The following is a 21,703-nucleotide window of genomic DNA, read 5'->3' on the forward strand; positions in this document are numbered from 1 at the left end:
TTCTTCTCCACGGGATCTCCCTCCCCGGACTCGGATCCAACCCTCATCTCCTGCATTGGCAGGTGGATTCTTTACACTGAGCCACCAGGGAAGTCCCTCATATATATAGTCAAGTGATGTTCAACAAGGTGCCAAGACCATTCAGTGGAGAAAAGCCTGTCTTTCCAACAAATGGTTTTAGGAAAACTGGATATCCTCATGCAAAAGAAGGAAATTAAACTCATACTTCACACACCCTATGCAAAAGTTAATTCAAAATGCATGAAAGAAGTAAACGTAAAAGATGAAACTATACAAATGTTGAAGAAAACATAAGGAGAAAACTTCATGATACTAGATTTCGCAATGATTTCTTCAATATGACACTAAAAGCACAGACAACAAAAGAAAAGAACAGGTAAATTAGACTACATCAAAGCTTAAAACTTCTGTGCATCAAAAGGCACAATCAACAGAATGAAAAGGCAATCCACGGAATGGGAGGAAATATTTGCAAATCATGAATCTGCCAAGGAGTTACTATCTAGAGTATATAAAGAACTCCTACAACTCAACAATAGCAAAACCAACTTGATTTTAAAAGTGACTTAAATAGCTATTTCTCCAAAGAAGATATGTAAATGACAACACATGAGAAGATGCTTAATATCACTAAGCACTAGGGAAATGCAAATCAAAATCACAATTAGATACCACTTCATAGCTATCAGGATGGCCACTTAAAAAAAGAAAATAACAAAGGTTGACAAGGCTGAAGAAAGTGGAACCCTTATGCATTGTGGGTGAGGATGTAAAATGGTACAGCTACTATGGAAAAGAGACCACTGTATCTTTCAAAATTTTTAAATATAATTACCATATTATCAAGCAATTCCACTTTTGGGCATATACCCCCCAAAACTGAAAGTAAGGTCTCAAAAAGATGTAGAAGTACCATGTTCATAGCAGCATTACTCAAAAGAGATAAGAGGTGGAAGCAACTCAGTGTGTCCATCGACAGATGGATAAAAAACAAATGGTATGCATACAATAGAATATTATTCAGCCTTTAAAAAGGGCATTCTGACACATGCTACAACATGGATGAACTTTGAGGACATTATGCTAAGTGAAATAAGTGAGTCACAAAAAGACAAATATTGTATGATTCCTCTTATATAAGATATTCAATACAATAAGTAGTCAAATTCATAGAGACAGAAAATAAAGAGGCAGGAGAGAGGAGAATGGGGAGTTACTGTTTAATGGGTTCAGAGTTTGAGTATTCCAAGATAAAAAGTGTTCTGGAGACAGACGGTGGTGATGGTTACACAGCAAGGTAAATGTACTTAACACTACTGAACTATATAATTAAAAATGATTAAGATAGTAAATGATGTGCATTTTGCCATGATTAAAAATAATGATTAAGAAACCTGGGGAGGATTTATGGCCCAGTCTCCTAGGGTATTAGTGGGTGTTTTTAAAATGCCATTGATTGTTGCAATTCCAAGTATAGGAAGTATTTTCTTCTCGAAGGAAAAAATAAGTATGGCTGTCAAAATTTTAGATTCTAGGAATTGGAAGGCACTTAATAACTGAACAATGGGGCTTCCCTGGTGGCTCAGATGGTAAAGAATCTTCATGTAATAAGGGAGACCTGGGTTCAATCCCTGGGTCAGGAAGATCACTTGCAGAAAGGAATGGCTACCCACTCCAGTATTGCCTGAAAAATTCCATGAACAGAGAAGCCTGGCAGGCTACATCCACAGGGTCACCAAAGAGTTGGACATGACTGAACAACTAACACTTTAATAACTGAACAGTTCAACAATACCACCACCCTCCTTTATTTTCTAAAGGGGCTAAAATTGATGTCTGGAGAAGTTAAGGGACTTACTTACCCCAAGTCTTCCAGCCAGTTGAGCCTCTGCCAGAACTAGAGCCCACATGTCCCAACACTGAATCCAGTTCTTTTCCACTAAATCCTTTCTCAGTCCTGTCAAGAGATCTCTCCTGAAAACCCACAGAGGTCTCTGCGCATTCACTTGTAGTCACGTCCAGGCCAGTGTGGGCCAACTAGGTAAACTTTCCCTAGTCTTGATCTAGTCTTCCTACCTGCACCTCAGCTCCTGGAGTACCATGTTCTCACAAGCCCCAGGTCTTTTCATAGTTTGAGCACATATTATTTGCTCAGTAAATATTTATTGATGAATTTACTAAAAACAGCTCCATACAGTCCAATTTCCCCCAAAACTCGCTGGTTTTCAGTCTCATTTTATGGCTGGGAGCATGTCTACCCAGGCTTGAATGTTTGTGAAATTTAGGTTAAAATGTAGAAGAAAGTTTATTCTGTCAACAATCATTTTTTTTTAAACACCTGCTATGGTTCAGGTCCAAAACTAATATCCACATAGCAAAAATTTTGTTAATGCTTTGACTTAATGACAAGTCTAATTTGTAGGGTAAGATGACATGAAAGCACCCAGTAATGCTGGTATACAATAGAAAGTCAACAAACAATTTCCCCCCATTATTTTTTTTCTCCCCCCCCCCATTATTCTTGTGCCTCAGAATGATTAGGCATATTTGGACAGAAGTTTCCAGAAATGACCATAATTGATATTTACTTGCCAAACCAAGCAAATCCTATGGACCAATAGAGGCAAACTGGTTAGACCAAGAAAATTCCTTGAGGTCTGCGAATGAGGGTAAATGGATGTGAACAAATGTCTTAAAAGTTGGAGGGGAGCAAATGAAGACACAAAATTGGCTGTGAACTGTAATGCTTTAGCATTACACCAACATTCTGACTTAATCCACTCATCAGGCCCTCAAAGGATATTACTGTGGAAACCTGGCTCTAGACATGTTTAATTAACTAATTAATTGGTTTATTTATTTATTTTTGGCCATATCACATGGCAAGTGAATCTTAGTTCCCTGACCAGGGATCGAACCCCTGCCCCTTGCACTGGAAGTGCGAACTCTTAACCCCTGGACCACCAGACAGTAGGTGACAGAAGCTGGTTTATGATTCAGGCTTGTCTACAGCCTATCATATGAGGATCAGGAAGCTGATGGAGAAGGGAATCAACCAGTCCCTTGAAAGGAATCTAAAGAGAGATTCTTCAGTCACTCCACTGTGATAAATGCCTCTCAGAGCTCTGACTCAGATAAAGCCTCTCTCAGAGAGCTGTTTTTTCTTCTTTTCCTTCCAAATTGAGTCTTAAAACTTGGGGAAACTAAAGACCCTTTTGAAAATTTGATGAAAGCTTTTCATTCAGTCAGCCAGGTATTCATTCAATAAATATCATGAGCAGAAGGCTCTATTCTGTGAGCTAAGAATACAATGGTGAACAAAGGATTCAAGATCCCGGGCCTCCTGGAACTACAACCTGCTTCTGGACCCTCTCCTTGGGAAAATGCACATTCATCTAAACATCCACATGCAGTTTAAATCAGTGGAACTTCAATCCTCTTGGAGCTCACCCTTAGATAAGAACCCCTAGATATTAGTACTTAATAATGTTCCTTCTATACCTAGTTAAACCTCACTTTTGTGTTTAGTTTTGTATCAGAACTGCTTGATAAGATTATTGCTTTCCCACTTTATGATGTGGTTTCATCCATTCCATGAACCAATTCATTCATTCAACAAACATCTGAATATTGCTAACTGCCAGGCACTTGGGTAGAAGCAATATTTTTGGCTGTGCTCTGAGGCATCTGGGATGTCTCCCCAACCTGGGCATCCCCAGTGAAAATGCCAAATCCTAACCACTAGGCCACCAAGGAACTTGCTGGGTAGAAGCCACCATATTTCCCATAGAGGGAAACCATATTTCCTATCAATGAAAAGTCTTAGTGAAAGAGGCAGATACACAAAAAAATTATGATAAGATGTTAAATACTGTGATAATCACATAGCATAGTAACAATAGCTACCCACTACTGAATAACTTCTAAATGGGTCAAGCATTTGATGGCCTTTAAATGTTCCCTTGTTCAACCATGTCAATATCAAAATAAAATTGGTATTATCCCTACTTTACAAATGAGAAAACAAAAGGTCAGCAATGTTAGGAAACTTGCTAATGGTCTCCAGATATCAGTAGCTACATGTAATACATACACGTGATAAAAATATTGGGGAGAAAAGGAAAATATGTTTATAAGCCTGCTTGGGATAAGCAGGCTTGCTTTCTAAAGAAAGACACATATATGTATAGAAACCATAAATGAAAAAATTGATGCACTTTTTAAAAGTTTCTAAATGATTAAAAAAAACCCATACAAGTGAGAAGTAGGAGACAATAACTGCAATATATATTAATAGTCAAGAGATTGTCAATTTCTCCTTTTATGTCTGTTAGTGTTTGTCTTTGTTTTTTTTTTTTAGTGTTTGTCTTATGTATTGAGGTGCTCCTTTGTTGGGTGCACAGATACTTAACAATTGTTATGTCTTCCTCTTGGATTGATCCCTTGATCATTATGTAGTGTCCTTCCTTATCTCTCATAATATTCTTTTTTTTTTTTTAATTTTTATTTTTATTTTTTTTCCCAGTGGGTTTTGTCATACATTGATATGAATCAGCCATGGATTTACATGTATTCCCAAAAATATGGAACACTTCATGAATTTGCGTTTCATCCTTGCGCAGGGGCCATGCTAATCTTCTCTGTATCGTTCCAATTTTAGTATATGTGCTGCCGAAGCGAGCACATAATATTCTTTATTTTAAGGTCTACTTTGTCTGATATGAGGATTGCTATTCCAGCTTTCTTTTGCTTTCCATTTGCATGGAATGTATTTTTCCATCCTCTCACTTTCAGTCTATATGTGTCTTTAGATCTGAAGTGGGTTTCTTGTAGACAGCATGTATATGCATCTTGTTTTGTATCCATTCAGCCAGTCTGTGTCTTTTGGTTGAAGCATTTAATCCATTTACATTTAAAGTAATTATTGATATATATGTTCCTATTGCCATTTTCTTAATTGTTTGGGGTTTGTTTTTGTAGATCTTTTTCTTCTCTGTATTTCCTGACTATATAAGTCCCTTTAACATTTGCTGTAAAGCTGATTTGGTGGTACTGAATTCTCTTTACTTTTGCTTGTCTGAAAAGCTTTTGATTTATTCATCAATTTTGACAGTAACACAATATAGTAGGAGACTTTAACACCTGACTTGCACCAATGGACAGATCATCAAAACAGAAAATTAATAAGGAAACACAAGTCTTAAATGATACATTAGATGAGGTGGATCTCATTGATATCTTCAGGACATTCCATCCAAATGCAGAAGAATACACCTTCTCAAGTGCACAAGGAACATTCTCCAGGATAGACCACTTCATGGGTTACAAATCAAACCTCAGTAAATTTAAGAAAATTGAAATCATATCAAGCATCTTTTCTGACCACAATGCTATGAGACTAGATATCAATTACTATAAAAAACACAAACAAATGGAGATTAAACAATACATTTCTAAATAACAAACAGGCTACTGAAGAAATCAAAAGGGAAATCAAAAAATTCCTAGAAACAAATGACAATGAAAACACAACACCTCAAAACCTATGGGATGCAGCAAAAGCATTTCTATGAGGAAAGTTTATAGCAATACAATCTTACCTCAAGAAACAAGAAAAAAAATAAGAAAAACATCGACTAGACAACCTACCTTTACACCTAAAACAACTGGAAAAAGAAGAATAAAACCCCCCAAAATTAGCAGAAGGAAAGAAGTCATAAGAAAAACATCGAATAGACAACCTAGCTTTATACCTAAAACAACTGGAAAAAGAAGAACAAAAACCCCCCAAAATTAGCAGAAGGAAAGAAGTCAACATCAGAGCAGAAATAAATGAAAAAGAAATGAAAGAAACAATAGTAAAGATTAATAAAACTAAAAGCTGGTTCTTTGAGAAGATAAAAAAAAAATTGACAAACCTTTAGCCAGACTCATCAAGAAAAACAGAGAAGAATCGAGTCAACAAAATTAGAAATGAAAAAGGCGAGGTTACAACAGACAATGCAGAAATACAAAGTATTATAAGAGACTATTACGAACAACTATATGGCAATAAAATGGTAACCTGGAAGAAATGGACAGATTCTTAGAAAAGTTCAATCTTCCAAGACTGAACCAGAAAGAAATAGAAATTATGAACAACCCAATTAGAAGCACTGAAATCAAAGCTGTGATAAAAAATCTCCCCAAAAAACAAAAGCCTTGGACCAGATGGCTTCACAGGTGAACTCTATCAAACATTTAGAGAAGAGCTGATGACTATCCTTCTAAAACTCTCTCAAAAAAGTGCAGAGGAAGGAACACTTCCAAACTCATTCTACAAGGCAACTATCACCCTGATACCAAAACCAGACAAAGACAACACATAAAAAAAGAAAACTACAGGCCAATATCACTAATGAACATAGATGCAAAAACCCTCAACAAAATTTTAGCAAACAGAATTCAACAACACATTAAAAAACTCATACACCATGATCAAGTTGGGTTTATTCTAGGGATGCAAGGATTCTTCAATATATGCAAATCAATCAATGTGATACACCATCCTAACAAATTGAAAGATAAAAACCATATGATAATCTCAATAGATGCAGAAAAAGCCTTTGACAAAATTCAGCACCCATTTATGATTAAAATTCTTCAAAAAATGGGCATAGAAGGAACTACCTCAACATAGTAAAGGCCATATATGATAAGTCCACAGCAAACATTACTCTCAATGGTTAAAAACTGAAAGCATTCCCCCTAAGATTAGGAACAAGACAATGGTGTCCACTTTCACCACTATTATTCAACATAGTTTTGGAAATCCTAGCTATAGCAATCAGAGGAGAAAAGGAAATAAAAAGAATCCAGATCAGAAAAGAAGTAAAGCTCTCACTGTTTGCAGATGACATGATACTATAGATAGAAAACCCTAAAGATACTATCAGAAAATTACTAGAGCTAATCAGTGAATTTAGCAAAGTCACAGGATACAAAATCAATACACAGAAATCACTTGCATTCCTATATTCTAACAATGAAAAATCATAAAGAGAAAATGAGGGATCAATCCCATACACCATTGCAACAAAAAGAATAAAGTATCTAGGAATAAACTTAAGAGGACAAAAGAATAGAAAATTATAAGACACTGATGAAAGAAATCAAAGACGACATAAACAGATGGAGAGTTATTCCATGTTCCTGGGTAGGAAGAATCAATATTGTGAAAATGACTATACTACTAATGCAATCTAAAGGTTCAATGCAATCCCTATCAAATTACCAATGGCATTTTTCACAAAACTGGAACAAAAAAATTTCAAAATTCATATGGAAACAGAGTCAGTCAGTTCAGTCACTCAGTAGTGTCTGACTCTTTACAACTCCATGGACTGCAGCATGCCAGGCTTCCCTGTCCTGTCTTTTTGCCCTTTCATACTATTCATGGGGTTCTCAAGGCAAGAATACTGAAGTGGTTTGCCATTCCCTTCTCCAGTGGACCACATTTTGTCAGAACTCTCCACCATGACCCAACTGTCTTGGGTGGCCCTAAACGGCATGGCTCATAGTTTCGCTGAGTTAGACAAGGCTGTGGTCCATGTGGAAACATGGAAGACCCCGAATAGCCAAAGCATCTTGAGAAAGAAGAACAGAGCTGGAGGAATCAACCTTCCTGACTTCAGATTATCCTACAAAGCTACAGTCGTCAAGACAGTATGGCACTGGCACAAAAACAGAAATACAGACCAATGGAACAAGATAGAAAGCCCAGAAATAAGCCCATGCACCTATGGGTACCTTATTTTTGAAAAAGGAGGCAAGACTATACAATGGGGCAAAGACAGTCTCTTCAATAAGCAGTGCTGGGAAAACTGGACAGCTACATGTAAAAGAATGAAATTGGGAGGGGGGGATCGGGATGGGGAACACATGTAAATCCATGGCTGATTCATGTCAATATATGGCAAAAACCACTACAATATTGTAAAGTAATTAGCCTCCAACTAATAAAAATAAATGAAAAAAAAAAATAAAAAGAGCTAAAGATATGTAAAAAAAAAAAAAAAAAGAATGAAATTAGAACACTTCCTAATACCACACACAAAAATAAACTCAAAATGGATTAAAGACCTAAATGTAAGACCAGCAACTATAAAACTCTTAGAGGAAAACATAGGCAGAACACTTGATGACATAAAGCAAGATCCTCTATGACCCATCTCTTAGAGTAATGGAAATAAAAACAAAAGAGTTAACAAGTGGGACCTGATTAAACTTAAAAGCTTTTGCACAGCAAAGGAAACTAAAAGCAAGGTGAAAAGACAACCCTCAGAATGGGAGAAAATAATAGCAAATGAAACAACTGTGAGGCTGTCACGGCTAACGCCATGGCAGGCAGCCTAGATTAGGAGTAGGCCTGGTTTCCCAGGGTAACATAATAATCAGGCCTCCTAGAGCCAGCCAATCAACATATGCCTAGCCAGAGAAAAGGGAACCTATCAGGGGAAAGCTGAAAGCCCCACGTTAGGCCAACAAAAATTACCTTGCAACTGTGTAACCTATCAGCTTGCGCCAACTACCCACTGTGTAACCAATCCGATTGCGCCAACTACCTGCTGCTTATTTTGACCTAATAAATACCCGAGAGAACTGGGGCTTGGGGCCTTTTGTCCTCACACACCTGGTGAGGGCGGGAGGCCCTGGCTCGAGTCAGTAATAAATTCCCCTATTGAGAGTTGCATTGTTTCGAGGAGTCTTCTTTCCCGACCGGGGACTCGGACTACGGGCAGAACACTGACAAAGGATTAATTTCCAAAATATACAAGCAGCTCATACAACTCAATACCAGAACAACAAACAACCCAATCAAAAAGTGGGAAAAATACCTAAACAGGCATTTCTCCAAAGAAGACATACAGGTGGCTAACATGAAAAGATGGTCAAAATTGCTCATTATTAGATCAGACGAGATCGGGCGCGTTCAGGGTGGTATGGCCGTAGACCAAAATTGCTCATTATTAGAGAAATGCAAATCAAAACTACAATGAGATATCACCTCACACTGGTCAGAATGGCCATCATCAAAAAGTCTACAAACAATAAATGCTGGAGAGGGTGTAGAGAAAAGGGAACCCTCTTGCACTGTTGGTGGAAATGTAAATTGATGCGGCCACTATGGAAGATGGTATGGAGATTCCTTAAAAAACTAGGAATAAAACCACCATATGACCCAGCAATCCCACTCCTAGGCATATACCCTGAGGAAACCAAAATTGAAAAAGACACATGTATCTCATTGTTTATTGCAGCACTATTTACAATAGCTAGAACAAGGAAGTAACCTAGATGTCCATTGACAAATGAATGGATAAAGAAGTTGTGGTACATATACACAATGGAATATTACTCAGCCACAAAAAGGAACACATTTCAGTCAGTTCTAATGAAGTGGATGAACCTAGAGCCTATTATACAGAGTGAAGTAAGTCAGAAAGAGAAAGATAAATATCACATACTAATGGATATATACAATCTAGAAAGATGGTACCAAAGAATTTATTTGCAGGGCAGCAGTGGACAAACAGACATAGAGAACAGACTTATGGACATGGGGAGAGGGGAGGAGAGGGTGAGATGTATGGAGAGAGAATAACATGGAAGCTTACATTACCATATGTAAAATAGATAGCCAAAAGGAATTTGCTGTATGCCTCAGGAAACTCAAACAGGGGCTCTGTATCAACTTAGAGAGGTGGGATGGGAGGGAAATGGGAAGCAGGTTCAAGGTGGGGGGGGGATAAATATATACATATATACACACACATATATATACACCTATGGCTGATTCATGTTGAGGTTTGACAGAAAACAACAAAATTCTGTAAACCAATTATCCTTCAATTTAAAAATTAATTAATTTAAAAAAAAAGAGATTAGTAACATGTGATATGTTTCCCCTTGAGGTAAAATTTATATATTGTGAAATGTACGGACCTTAAGTATAAATTTTCATACATTGTAATTTATGAAAGGTAATGCCCATTAAAAATACCTCAATCTAGATATGAAATGCTTCCATTACTCTGGGAACTTTCCTCATTCCTCTTCCAGTTAGTCCCTGCCTTCTCTGTCCAAAGGCCACCACTATTCTGATTCTATCACTGAAATCTTTCTTTTTTTCCTTAAAATGTCCAAATTCTCCCACTAGATTGTAAATTTTCCTAAAGGAGGATCTGCCTGATTCTTTTTCTCCCTTAGAGTGTGTGTGTGTATGTGTGTGTGTGTGTGTGTGTGTGTGTTAAAATATATACAACATAAAATTTGCCATTTTAAGTTTTGAACTGTGCAATTCAGTGGAATTAGTTATATTCACAGTGTTGTGCAACCATCACAATTTACTTCCAAAACTTTTTTTATCACCCCAAACAGAAATTCTATAACCATTAAGCAATCATATCTCCCTTGACCCAGACACTAATAACCTCTTGTCTACTCCCTATATTTATGCATTTGCCTATTCTAAGATATTTCATATAAGTGGAATCATAACATTTGTCTTTTTGTGTCTGGCATATTTCACTTAGCATCATGTCTTCAAGGTTCATCCATTCATAGCGTATGTCAGAATTTCTTTCCTTTTTAAGGCTGAATAATATTCCATTGCATAAACACACCACATTTTGTTTATTCATTCATATGTTGATGGACACTTAGTTTTTTTCCACATTTTGGCTGTTACGAATAATTCTGTTATGAACATTTTGGTGTACAAGTGTCTGAGTCCTTGTTTTTATTTATTTATTTATTTATTTATTTGAGTTCTTGTTTTTAAATCTTTCTATGACTGGGAGAGAAACTGGCTTGGTCATATGGTAGTCCTGTTTAACTCTTGGAGAAACTGCCAAACTGTTTCCCACAGCAGCTGCACCATTTTACATTCCCACCAGCAATGCACAAAGGTTCCAACTTCTCCACATTCTTACCAACACTTGTTATTATCTTTTTGATAACAGCCATCATAGTACATTGGAAGTGGCATTTCACTGTGGTTTTTACTTGCATTTCCCTAATGACTAATGGTGTTGAACACTTTCCATGTGCTTGTTTCTTATTTGGTGAAAAAAAGAGAAAGACAGTAAATTGTCTAGGAGGGGACACAGGGCCAGTATAACTACTTTAGGGAGGTAGGTGGCAATAGTAATTTTGCTTTGTCCTAAAAAGGAATTTGTTACTAATGTAATTTGAAAACAACTTCTTTCTCATCTGTGGCTTCAGTTATCATCTATACACTGATGATTCAAACATCCCTACCTCTAAGCCATATGCTGAAGTCAAGTTAAACATTCCTATTTTCATATTTTTACTATAAAGCTCCATTCATTCAACATACATGTGTTGGGTGCCCATTGTGTGCTATATGGACTGTTGTAAGTGCTGGGGATCCAATAGTGAATATACCAAACAGATCTTTAGCCTGAAGAATTTATATACTTGTTTACACTTGGTGTGGTACAGGCACCTAACTTAGTATGTTCAAAAACTGAACTCATGGAGTGATATCAGTGAAAAGGATGGAGTTAGTACCTCCAGTAGCCTGTACCTCCCCAGAATTACAAAAAAAAAAAAAAAGAAAGAAAAAAACAGGAAAAACTGTCAGAATGAACATGACAGAGTTCCAGGAGATATTCTGGACAGGTATTTCATGTTCAGTAATGCTGAGCAGAACTTTAGTTCCATCTAAATAAAATGTGAATTTAAAGTTAGGTTCTCCACACAGAGGACAAATATTGTGTGGTATTGCTTCTATGTGGAATCTAAGAAAATGGTACAAATGAACTTATTTACAAAACAGTAATAGAGTCACAGATGTAGAAAACAGGCCTATAGTTACCAGGGGGGACCGGGGGAGGGATAAATTGGGAGATTGGGATTGACATATACACATAACTGTATAAAAAACAGATAACTAATAAGGACCAGGGAACAATACTCTGTAATGGCCTATATGGAAAAAGAATCTAAAAAAAGTGGATATATATATTTGTATTAGATTCACTTTGCTGTACACCTGAAACTAATGCAACATTATACATCAAATATACTCCAATAATTTTTTTTAACTGCGCTTACTACCTTTCCTTAATATATACTCCTTTTACTGCATCTTCATCTCAGGTGACAGGATCCCCATCTTGTCATCCAATCTCCCAAGTAAGAAACCTCTGAGTCAGCCTTGACTCCACCGTCTTCCCTTATCCCACACATTCCATCCATCATCAAAATTATCTCTGGTACCTTTCCCCTCCTCTCCATGCCTACTGCCTTTGATTGTTTCAGATTCTCATTCTCTCTCATTAGGACCAATGCAGCTATTTCCTAACCCTTTTCACTGCCTCCAGTTTCTCCTCCCGTCAATCCATCATGCATGTCACCTACTCAATTAGCTTTCTAAAAGAGCAATCACAAGATTCTGCTGCCCTTGTTAAAACCTCTGCTGGACTTCCCTGGTGGTCCAGTGGTTAGGACTCCACTCTTCTAATGCAGGGGGCATGGGTTTGACCCCTGGTTGGGGAACTAAGATCCCACATGCCTATATGGCTCAGCCAAAAAATAAACAACATTTAAGAAAACTAAATAAAATAAATAAAAATAAAAATGACCTCTACTGGCTCCAGGAGAAAGTTCCAGCTCCTGGGACATCCTTCACAACTTAGTCTCAACCATGCAGCATCATCTTTCCATTTTTCACTCCAGCCACAAAAATATCTTGCAATTCTAGCTATTCCACACCACCATTTTTTTTTTTTTTTTGGCTAGGATCATACTTCTCATGGAACTCACTTACTTACTTCTACCTTATATATATTTTGTCTTCAAGACTAATCTCAAAGGTCACAGCCACTGTGATGTTTTTCCTCCACTCTCAGAACTGAGCCTCCACCCACATCATGCTTCTGCAACACTCCTTATATTACAGAGCACCCTGCATTTTACCTTTTTGTGAAGAAAACCTATCTTCTTTGGAATGTGAATTCCTGAAAGGCAGAGAATGTGTCACACTCCCCTCATCTCTATAACCTCAACATTTAGCACAGTACCTGGTACATGGGAGTCTCAAAATGTTGCTGAGTTCCCTCTTCCCTTCCCCTCAGTAACTGTTCTAAATCTCTGCCACTCTCCTCAAATCCTTTTCCCAACTTCTCAGTTCAGTCTATCTGAACTTTCAGCAGATGACCTCACCAGAAAGAGGCCATCACTTTGTTGCTCTTCAGCTGCTAAGTCGTGTCCGACTCTTTGTGACCCCATACACTGCAGCATGCCATGCTTTCCTGTCCTTCACTATCTCCCGGAGCTTGCTGAAACTCATGTCCATTGAGTCGGCGATGCCATCCAACCATCTCGTCCTCTGTCATCCCCTTCTCCTGCCTGCAATCTTTCCCAGCATCAGGGTCTTTTCTAATGAGTCAGCTCTTTGCATCAGGTGACCAAAGTATTGGAGCTTCAGCTTCAGCATCAGTCCTTCCAATGAATATTCAGGATTGATTTCCTTTAGAGTTGACTGGCTTGATCTCCTTGCAGTCCAAGGGACTCTCAAGAGTCTTCTCCAACATCACAGTTCAAAGGCATCAATTCTTTAATGCTCAGCCTTCTTTATGGTCCAACTCTCACATCCATACATGACTACTGAAATAACTACAGCTTTGAGTATATGGACCTTTGTCGGGAAAGTAATATCTCTGCTTTTTAATATGCTGTCTAGGTTTATGATATATTTGCTTCCAAGGAACAAGTGTCTTTTAATTTCATGGCTGCACTCACCATCTGCAGTGATTTTGAAGCCCAAGAAAATAAAGGCTGTCACTGCTTCCATTGATTCCCCATCTATTTGCCATGAAGTGATGGGACTAGATGCTGTGATCTTCATTTTTTGAATGTTGAATTTTAAGTCAGCTTTTTTACTCTCTTCTTTCACTTTCATCAAGAGTCTCTTTAGTTCCTCTTTGCTTTCTGCCATAAAGGTGGTGTCATCTGCATATCCGAGGTTATTGATATTTCTCCCGGCAATTGTGATTCCAACTTGTGCTTCATCCAGCTCAGCATTTCACATGATATACTTTGCATATAAGTTAAATAAGCAAGGTAACAATATACAGTCTTGATGTACTCCTTCCCAATTTTAAACCAGTTGGTTGTTCCATGTCTGGTTCTAACTGTTGTTTCTTGACCTGCATACAGGTTTCTCAGGAGGCAGGTAAGGTGGTCTGGTATTCCCATCTCTTTAAGAATTTTCCAGTTTGTTGTGATCCACACAGTCAAAGGCTTTAGTGTAGTCAATGAAGCAGTGGATGTTTTTCTGGACTTCTCTTGCTTTTTCTATGATCCAGATGTTGGCAATTTGATCTCTGGTTCCTCTGCCTTTTCTAAATTCAGCTTGAATATCTGGAAATTCTTGGTTCACATACTGTTGAAGCCTAGCTTGAGAATTTTGAGCATTACTTTGCTAGCATATGAGATGAGTGCAATTGTGCCGTAGTTTGTGCATTCTTTAGCATTGCCTTTCTCTGGGATTGGAGTGAAAAGTGACCTTTTCCAGTCCTGGGGCCACTGCTGAGTTTTCCAAATTTGCTGGCAAATTGAATGCAGCACTTTTACAGCATCATCTTTTAGGATTTGAAATAGCTCAACTGGAATTCCATCACCTCCACTAGCTTTGTTCGTAGTGATGCTGCCTAAGGGCCATTTGACTTCGCACTCCAGGATGTCTGACTCTAGGTGAGTGATCACACCATCATGGTCATCTGGGTCATTACAATCTTTTCTTTTTGTATAATTCTTCTGTGTATTCATGCCACCTCTTCTTAATATCTTCTGCTTTTGTTAGGTCCATACTGTTTCTGTCCTATATTGTGCCCATCTTTGCATGAAATATTCCCTTGGTATTCCTAATTTTCTTGAGGAGATCCATACATGACTACTGGAAAAACTATAGCTTTGACTATACGGACCTTTGTCGGCAAAGTGATGTCTCTGTTTTTTAAAATGCTGTCTAGGTTTGTCATAGCTTTTCTTCCAAGGAGCAAGTGTGTTTTAATTTCATGGCTGCAGTCACTGTCTGCAGTGATTTTGGAACCCAAGAAAATAAAGTCTGTCACTGTTTCCATTTTTTCCCCATCTATTTGCCATGAAGTGGTGGGACCGGATGCCATGACCTTAGTTTTTTGAATTTTGAGTTTTAAGCCAGTTTTTTTTTTACTCTCCTCTCTCATCCTTATCAAGAGGCTCTTCAGTTGCTCTTCACCTATGCCATTAGAGTGGCCATCACTTACGACATCTTTTACCATCTACCCTTGCCACATACCTACATACCAACCTATGCTTTCCTCCTTGCCTCGGCTCACAGAGGAAGATGTGTCCCTTGTCCACCCAAGACCAGTGCCACCACTGTGTTCCAAGATCTCCTCTCATCTCCTCAAGGCTTCTTCAATCATCCTTCCCTCCTTTTCCATCCATATTCATTCAACAAATATTTACAGAGCAACGCTGTATCTGGATGCTGGGGTTAGAATGACAAATGAGTTAGATAATGCTCCAGACCTCATAAAACTTCCACTGTAGTGAGAAAGACAGACCAAAAAAAATTGAAATGGATGTAAAGTAAATGAATAGGAAGATAAGGGAATAAGAGGTCACTTTATTTTTGTTTTTTGGTATTTTTCCCAGGAAACATGATTTATTGTTGTTTAGTTGCTAAGTTGTGTCCAGCTCTTTTGTGACCCCATGGACTGTAGCCCACTAAGCTTCTCTGTCTATGGGATTTCCCAGGCAAGAATACTGGAGTGACTTGCCATTTTCTTCTCCAAGGGATCTTCCCAACCCAGGGATTGAACCCATGTCTCCTGCCTTAGGAGCTGGATTCTTTACCACTGAGTCACCAGGTCACTTTAAATAAGGAAGTCAAGGACTTCCCTGGTGACCCAGTGGTTAAGACTCTGTGCTCCCAATGCAGGGGACTGGGGTTTGATCCCTGGTCAAGGAACTAAATCCCACATGCCCAATGAAGAGTTGGCATATGGCAGCAAAGATCAAAGACTCTGTGTAGCACAACTAAGACCTTGTGTAGCCAAGTAGATAAATATCAAATAAATATATAAGGAGGACAGAGGGAAAAAAAACCTTTTTTTGTAGATGTGACTTTTTTTTTAATTTTTAAAAAATTTTTTTTGGATGTGACATTTGAACAGATGCCTTAAGGATGTGGATATGAATGAATTTTCTGTGTGAAGTTCTGGGGGATGAGGAGTCCAGGTAGAAGGAACAGTGGTACAAGGATCCAGAGAGAAAGAGAAAAGCCAAGGTTGTCTCAATGGCCTATAAGGCCCTCCAAGCTCTAGACCCCCCATCATCTCTCTGACCTCATTTCCTACTGCCCTTCCCCTCCCTCTGTCCCACCGACCTCCTTGCTGATTTTCAATTATGTCATGTGTACGCTCACCCTAGAGCCTTTGTTCTGGCTGTTCTCACTGCCTGCAAAGTTTTCCTTAGATATCTGCTTGGCTAACTTGTTCACTTCCTTCAAGTCTTTGCTCAAAAGTCACCTTCTCTACAAGGCCTACCCAACTACCCTACTTAAAATGAGTATTCACATCCCCTCTGCCACGGACACTCCTGATCCCCTTATCCTACTTTGCTTTTTCTTTTTCTTTTGGCTGCACTGGCTCTTCATCGCAGCACACAGACTCTGTAGTTGTGGCACACAGGCTTGGCTGTTTCATGGCATGTGGGCTCTTAGTTCCCCCACCAGGGATCAAATACATGTCCCCTGCATTGGAAAGTGGATTCTTAACCTCTGGACCCCCAGGAAAGTTCCGCTTTTTATTTGTCTATAGTGCCTATCACCTTGTAACATACTACATAATTTACTTATTCATTAAGTCTACTGTTTATTGACTACCCCCTCACTAGAACATAAACTTCACGAGGATAGGAATCTTTTGTTTGGTCACTAGTGTGTTCTAAGGACTCAGAAGAGTGCCTGGCACAATGTGGGTGCTTCACACAAATTTATTAATTAAATGAATTCTTCAAAACTCATCTCAGATATCAGGTTCTTCACAAAGTATTTCCCAGCTGTGAACAAGCCCCACTTTCCCCCAAATTAATTCCCCCTCCTTTCGGCTACCTTTGTATCTTGAACCATTGTTGGATTTTCCAGATAATATTGTCGTTTGTATGTCTAGATTATGAGGGCAAAGTTTGGGACCCATCTGATATTTTTCTACATTCTTGTAGAATTATTATTCTTGTCATCTCAGGGCCTGACAATAGTATACATGTATTATTTTGATAAATAAACTAGTAAAGCCACACCAAGATCAGAAGTCTGGAAATATTCTGTTAGCGACCGTGTGGGAAACAGGCCTGCCCACAGTGTTGACAGGAGTGTAAACTGACTGACTTACGCTCCCTGCAGGACAAAGTGAAAAATATCTATCAAGTTAAACATTTACTTCCTAAAATTCTGCTTTTAAGAATGTATCTATCAGGGCTTCTCCTCTGGTGGTCTAGTGGTTAAGAATCCACCTGCCAATGCAGGGGACATGGGTTCGATCCCTGGTCTGGGAAGATCCCACATCCCAAAGGGCGATTAAGCCCCTGCACCACAACTACTGAAATCTGCACAGTGAGAAGCCTGCGCACCACAATGAAGAGCAGCCTCTGCTCGACTGCAATCAGAGAAAGCTCATGCACAGCAGCGAAGACCCAGTGCAGCCATAAATAAATAAAATTTTAAAAAGAATGCATCTATCATATTTACTCATTCAAGTATTCCAAGATACAGAGATATTCACTGAGACATTGTTTATTTTATATATATATGTACATATACATATATATATATAACTTAACTGTCCCACCTGTAGGGCCTTATACTAATTATAGTATATCCTTAACAGAATACTCTGTGGCTGCTATGTAAGATGAGACATATCTGTAGGTACAAACACAGAACAAGCTCTGAGATGTATCAAATAGAAAGCATATAATGTAGGTAAACATGGAGTACGCCAATATGTGTATTCACAAAAAGGAGAACACTAGATACACATGCTTATATGTTCACAGAGTATTTTGGAAAGATAAACAAGAAACTCTGAACAGCGGCTGCCTCTAGAGAGGAGGACTGGAGTATCAGAAGTCAAGGTAAGGGGAACACTTATTTTACACTGTATACTCTGTTAGTCTGAATTTTTTTTTATCATGTATATTACATTTCCAATAATAATTTTAAAAATTTTAATGATAAAGTAAGACTCACAATTGCATATTAGGAAAGGATGGAGAAGGATTCAACCCTCCACTGGGCCTTAGGTGATTGACAGGAAAATGTCACATCTTTTTTAGGAGTTTCTATCTTCAGTCTCTCTTTGGATGAGAAAGGGAAAAGGAGTGGGACTGGAGACTTGGATTAGGAACTTGATCTTGCCACTGAGCCACTCCTGGAAAGATGGTGGCCATGGCCCACTGGAGAGTGTCCAAAGAACCTTGATTAGGGGTTAAGATCCATGTATTATGTGAGAGGCCGTGAGAGTTTCCCTGGGGTGGCTATATTCAGAGTGGGGATACTAAGTAGTCAGTTTCTTCTACAACAAGGCCCAGTCTGATATTATGAGCACAGGAAGACTGTCTTGATCTCAAGAATCAGCACTGGCCAGGGAAGTCTGGGCTGCCAAAGGGTTGGGGCTGGCTCCCTTCCTAGGGAAATTGTCCTGTCATGCAGGGAAACTGAGACAGAAACCTTGGCCCATGAAGCAGAGGAAAAGGAAGAGGCGGGGGTTTGGTGGGCTTAGGGTTCCCCAGAGCTCACTTCAGGCAGTGAAACGTGGGAAAGGTTCCTGGGCTTTTGGAGAACAGAGTGAAGGACATATGATGTGGGAAATGGCAGGCATACATAAAGGGAAGTGAGTTAGGTAAAAAAAAAACATTACTTAGCTGTTCTGTTCCTTTCCATCTTCACAACCCAAAGCAGATATCATAAAATTGAGTCCCTTGTTCCTATGAGTCCAGGGCTGGAAGAGTCCTTAAAGATATTTTAGCCAACATCCTCAGTGATGCTAGAATCCTTCTGTGCTTTAGACTCCATTCATACACTCCCAGAACTAGCAATGCCTCAGAGACCACAGGACCTGCTATACAAGGCTCTTCTCCCGCTTTCTCCTCAGGAGAAGCAGGCCTGGAAGGATCTTTCCCCACAGCCTTTCTCTGCCTGGCCCAAGTTCCAGCTCCCAGTAAGAAGCCCATGCCTGACAGAGCTCCACTTTCTTCCTCTCCCAGAGGCAGCTTAAAGTCAGGAGGAGGCACAATGCTGAGAAGCCCAGAAAGTTCCCCAGATTCCTCTGTGATCAGGTCAACTTCATTAAAACGAACTATGTTCCCTGAGGATTTGATCGTGGAGGTGGTGTTGCTTGCTGTATCACAGTTCCTATGGCTACAGACTCACAGTGAGAGGGAACAGGTATACATCATCACCTTCCTGTAAAACTGGGATCTGACCTCCTTTATAGTCAAACATGCAGCAGGCCCCCGCGCGAATGGCAGAGCATGAACAGAATCAAGAGAGTCCTGAATGACTTCAGTGGAAAAGAACACTAAATGAAATGATGCTTGTGAAAGGATGTGTTCTATCCTTGGTTCAGCTTGCATCCTGCATAATTGTTCACCATTCATCTTTCATACCCAGAAGGGAGATCATCCAACTGAAAGGGTTGCAAACTGGCAGGCCCCAGGCCAAATAAAACCCATAAACCTGTCTGGTATGAGTTCAGAATGTTTAAAACATGTTTTAAGTCAACTTTTAAAAAATCCGTATATCTTTTCAGTGAAAAAAAAAAATCCAGTTTTCAGTGTCAATGCCCTCCTGTCAAAGGCTCTCAAGAACAAACCTGTAATTGAACAAAGTTGGGTTTATTGACTCATTGCAGAAGGAGACCACACAATATGTGAAACTGTGAGACATCTCAGTAAGAGATGCTGTAAATGACTTATTGTAGGACTTGAACTTGTGTTAGGTTTCTGGGGAGGATTTAAGAAAATGAGCTGACTCTGATTTAGATGCTATGAAGAAGTGGGGAGTAGTTCTATGATTGGTATCTTAACACTTTTAATCTAAATGATAGGAAGACTAAAGCTATCACTGATAAAGAAGGAAAAGTAATTTATATTAGGCAGGATGTGGGTATTGAATCATTTCTGTTGTTTGGATAATGTTCTTGCTTTTCGTTCGTTTACTATTTATTTATTTGGCTGTGCTGTGTCTTAGTTGCAGCACGCAGGATCTTTTAAGTTGCAGCATGTGAACTCTTAGTTGTGGCATGTGGGATCTAGTTCCCTGACCAGGGATTGAACCCAGGCCCCCTGCATTGGAATCTCAGAGTCTTAGTGACTGGACCACCAGTGAAGTCCCTATTCTTATTTTTGACTGTGTTCACATATAATGACATGGTGGTCTTATTTTTGTTTCGATCCATCACAGTTGACAGTGTGGCCCTGAATCTATGATACTGGTGTTCTGTAAAATCGATTACATTTTATCAAGAGAAAACATCTAGCTGTGAGTTCATACTGGCTCCTATCAACACCAAGGCTGAGATGATAGTGCCAACCAGCTCCAGGCTGTCAGAGGATGCTTTCTCTTTCTGTCTCCCTCTTGGCCAAAGGCAGATGCTTCCATCCATGCTTCAGGATGTTAGCTTACCACCCAGCTTTTCACCATTGCAAAGATTTTGTTCATCAGGAGACTGTCAAGAGAAGATCTATATAGTTAGACTAAGGTTAGTCTTTCCTTCTCCTTTTGTTGCCGGATGAAGTCTCAAAACCTCTGATACAATGATGGTTACACAGCAGCATTTAAAACTGTGACCAGGACTTCCCATGTGGTACAGTGGATAAGAATCGGCCTGCTAATGCAGGAGACATGGGTTCGATCTCTAGTCCAGGAAGATTCCACATGTTGAGTAACTTAGCCTGTGCACCACAACTACTGGGCCCAAGTTCCAGGGCCCATGAGCTGTGAATACTGAGCCAGTGTGCTGCGATAACTAAAGTCCACGTGCCTAGAGCTTGTGCCCCGCAACAAGAAGCCACTGCAATGAGAAGCCTGCACACCACAACGAAGAACAGCCCCTGCTATTAGTAGTTCCAAAGTCCAGCTTGTCTTTCTTAGCAATTCAAGTTATTTATTTTTTTTAGCATAGTCACAGGCTGCTCAACTTGACCTGTATTTATATAGGTGCTTCAAGCTGTGTTTGCCAAAACATGAATTTCCCTTTGGTTAATGAATTTAAATGTAAATTGGTTGTTGGACTTCTAAGTAGCAGTTGTCATTTATGATGTCTGCTGAGGTTAGAGACAAGATCTGGATCACCTTTTCCAGTAGTATTACCCCTCTCTGGCAAGTATAGCTCATACAGCATGCATGATAATGGAGTAGGTTATCCCTCCTGGGAGTTTTCTTGAATAGCCTATTCTTAAACAGTCTGCCTCATTTTGGAGATTTCTGGAGAAGTGATAGTTTAGAATACTTTAAAGGCTCTTAACAATTACCCTGAATACACAGGATAAGTTAGTGTGCAGCAGGCAGGTAAAAGCCTGTTGTCTGCATGAGAAGTTAAACCCAGGACTTCCCTGGTGGTCC

General features: G+C 39.1%; 1 long non-coding RNA gene and 1 other non-coding gene across 2 annotated transcripts in view; one reads left to right on the forward strand and one right to left on the reverse strand.

The window, feature by feature from the left end:
• Positions 1-20,327, forward strand: part of LOC122701590 — a 21,268-nt gene extending 941 nt beyond the window's left edge. Inside the window, exons 2-3 of the long non-coding RNA XR_006343099.1 lie at positions 18,136-18,213; positions 19,233-20,327. This is a non-coding gene — a long non-coding RNA (uncharacterized LOC122701590). The remainder of the gene's footprint in view (positions 1-18,135; positions 18,214-19,232) is intronic.
• LOC122702383 lies at positions 4,599-4,705 on the reverse strand. The gene has a single exon (XR_006343243.1). It is a non-coding gene; the product is annotated as a U6 spliceosomal RNA (small nuclear RNA).
• Positions 20,328-21,703: the final 1,376 nt, after the last annotated feature.

The sequence above is a fragment of the Cervus elaphus genome, chromosome 10 (assembly GCF_910594005.1).
Source record: "Cervus elaphus chromosome 10, mCerEla1.1, whole genome shotgun sequence".
Lineage (NCBI taxonomy): Eukaryota > Metazoa > Chordata > Mammalia > Artiodactyla > Cervidae > Cervus > Cervus elaphus.